This window comes from Ochlerotatus camptorhynchus, unplaced genomic scaffold (genome assembly GCF_037179485.1).
Source record: "Ochlerotatus camptorhynchus isolate MF236.1 unplaced genomic scaffold, CSIRO-AGI_Acam_v1.1 ptg000097l, whole genome shotgun sequence".
Classification (NCBI taxonomy): Eukaryota; Metazoa; Arthropoda; class Insecta; order Diptera; family Culicidae; genus Ochlerotatus; species Ochlerotatus camptorhynchus.
Window position 1 is genome coordinate 649,366 of NW_027040587.1, and position 3,434 is coordinate 652,799.

The 3,434-nt window shown below is 41.3% G+C and overlaps 1 pseudogene; it reads left to right on the forward strand.

The window, feature by feature from the left end:
- Positions 1-1,407: 1,407 nt before the first annotated feature.
- On the forward strand, positions 1,408-2,035 carry LOC135698876 (uncharacterized; annotated as a pseudogene).
- The last annotated feature ends 1,399 nt before the right edge of the window (positions 2,036-3,434 follow it).

Here is a 3,434-nt window from a genome sequence, read left to right on the forward strand (position 1 = left end):
AAAGACCCCAATATGAGTTTCGATAATTTTAGTAATTCTTTCACTTTAATGATAAGGAAATGTTCGTACATCGCACGAAAAGGGCATCAGCGCGCATCATGGCATCATGGCGTACGATTCAGTCGACTCAGTATTTAAGATCTCGGTTACTGTTACTAAGAACGGAGGAAGGAACAATAGAAGTCGAAGTATCTGAAGGATTACCGCAAGGTTGTCCCCTCTCACCGATTCTCTTCAACTTGTACACGGCCGAGCTTCATGACCTTTCATCCGATGGCTGCGAGTTGGTGCAATTTGCTGACGATTTCGCTGTCATCATCACAGCAGACTCAGTGGAAGAAGCTGCAGATACCTGCTCAAAGTTCCTACCGCAACTTTACGACAGATTAGAAAAACTAAACCTAAAAGTGAGCAGTCACAAATCAGCGATCATCCCATTCACTAGAAAGCGGACTGAAGGCCTCAAAGTGGCTGTACGTGGGGTCAAAATCGACATGGTAAACACCCATCAGTACCTTGGGTATGTGCTTGACAGAGGATTGGCGCACAGGAAACACATAGAGTCTGTAAGAGACAAGGCGGGGAGTAAAATCGGACTACTTTTAAAATGCTATCAAGGAAATCAAGTGGAGCAAATCCGGAAACCCTCGTAAAAATAGGAAACGCTTTGATCCGGAGCCGGATGGAATACGGAGCAACAGTGTTCGGAAACGCAGCAAAGACCCCTAATAAAAAATAACCATAAACGAACGATAACCCAAATCATTGAACTATTCCACAAATGGTTTGGATGATACCCAGAACACGTCGTTAAGCAAATTAACCATACAATTTTTATTAGGGACCCACCTGAAGAAGCTACAAGTGCAACAAAATGCATATGTGCGAAAAGCAATGAACTTCCTCAGCACCACTCCAGTTCACGTTATGCTGGCGGAAGCAGGCCAACTACCTATGGAACAGCGGATCGAATCCCTTACGAAAAGGGAACTCATCAGGACACTTTGGTACAGAACTCCGCTGATGAAGTTTGTCGGAGAGACTCCAAGTAGAGAAATGGGCAACGAATCTTTTCTAACGGAGATCACAGACAAGCACGTGGACCTACTCTTCCAAGTTCACCCTTCAGACAGGGAGTTCCCCCTGTTGAAGAGAAGGCGATTCATTCCTGAAGTCGAGTTCGATAGGATAATTAAAACAACGTTAATGGAAGCAAGGCCCAAGAAGGAACGCACCCCTGCAACAGTATGGCAGGCACTTTTCCAGGAAGCAAGCCAGACCTTGTCCAAACAGCATAACAGAATTTATACAGACGCTTCAAAAACGGCTCAGATGAGACCAGCGTAGCGGAAAGCATCAATATCAACTTCACGATTACCAATGCTGAATTGCTCGGCATTCTGATATATGTTGCTGAACGAAAGTCTATACGAAGCAAATTACCTGCTGTGGAAGATCCACAAGGAATTCCAGGACCTTGGAGGACGAACGATCAAGATCCAATGGGTACCAGGCCACAATGGTATCAAAGGCAACGAGACAGCGGACCAACTTGCCGTGACCAAAACACAAGAAAAACAAACATTCTACCATTGAATAACGGTAGGAGACGCCTTAAGACTCAGCAGCACAGAAATATGGGAGGATTGGACCAGGAAGTACAAAGCAACATCGAAGGAGAAAGGGAAATGGCACTACCAGCTCATGGACCGGCCAAACAAGAAGATATGGAGCAAGGATCTCAGGTTGCAGCCAGATGAAGTAAAAGTCTTAAGCAGAATAAGAAGCAGACACAGTCTGACCAAGGAAAGAAAAGCAAGCTGGGGATGGGAACTGTACGATACATGTGATTGGTGTGAAGTAACCGAAAACTTAAAACACATCCTATACGACTGCCCTAGATACAACCAAAAATAGAAGCAGATACATAGTACTAAACTACATGAAACCGTTAGAAATGATCCTGACGGAAAGCTGTGAAGAAGAATTGAAACAAGTGGTGAAGTTCTTAAAGGAAAACAACATCCACATCTAAGACGGACAACCATTGATCAAAAACCTACACCTTTAAATTAAAGAAACAAAGCAAATTACTCATTACCAGCGGCGAGATAGACCTGTCTGAAAAGACAAATCCAAAGAAAAAAAAAAAAACATTGTGTAAATCAGGCATAACATTTGATAACGGCACAAAAGCATTTGTAAACAAACTTTCTAAGGCCCTTTACACGTGAACCAAATTACGCCCACGCAAATCAATACCACTTTCGGAAAGGTGATAGTTGTCCCTATCCGATGATGTTGCTGGTTTGCGTGGGCGTACTTTGGTTCACGTGTAAAGGGCCTTAGAAAGTTTGTTTACAAATGCTTTTGTGCCGTTATCAAATGTTATGCCTGAAATTATAGTTTTCGAGTAATAAATTAGTGTCATAAGGACTAGTTTTAGTTAATAAAGTGATAAAGTGAATTATTACTGTGCTCGGTGCAGAAGTTTAGCACAGAAACACTGTTCTCCTCTGAACTATACGAACCGGAAATTTACGAGGTTTTTTGACAGAGATTCATTTTTGAACAATGAAAATGGCAAGATCGGACGATATTAATGTATCCTTTTTTATCCCGATTGATGCTTTATTTTTAGTTCGCTTAGCAAGCTTCAAAGGCAAATGGCACAAGTATTGATGCCATATGGCTTTTTTTGTACTTTTAATAAGGATTTCAAATGGTTCTCAATTTATTCGCCATATAACCTTTTTGCAGCAAGTCATTCCTGAAATGTCTCAATGATAAAGTCTTTAAAACCTTTTTCAGGGTTGGCCAACTAGACAGATTCTTGTCTTAATGAGGTTTTGGTGGATGTAATAAAGGCAAAGCTATCTTGATCAGGGTTTAATGGATGTTGTTTTATAAAAGCCTACTTAGTTAAATGTTAATTGGGCATGCAAGCGGCCCAAATGACATAAGAATCAGTTGAAAGAAACGAAAAAATCAATTCAATCAAGCATCTTTTCGTCGAGTTGCGTATTTTTTCGTTTGGGAACACCTAATTTGATTAAAATGACATGTTTGTTTACGTTCCATAATTCACGTCAAACATGGATTACGTCTCATGTAAAAATAGTTATTTCTAAGTGTGTATGTAATTTGACCAGGGACCTTTATTAACCCTTCGCACTCTGCAACGTAGGCATTCAATACAAACCTATCCACCCTTCAAGAGAGAGCTAGCCAAAGCCACTACTAGTCGATTGAGGCCTACCTTCAGCTATCATAGAAAGACAGACAGACAGCTGAAAATGTAATGACCTCCCGATCACTGCACACTTAGATGAACCTTCCAATTCAGATGGACACGTGTTTTGTTTGACGTAATACTCTGTACAACTAGCATAGACCCTAACGGTGTTGCACTTTAATACCGCCAACAAAAAGAG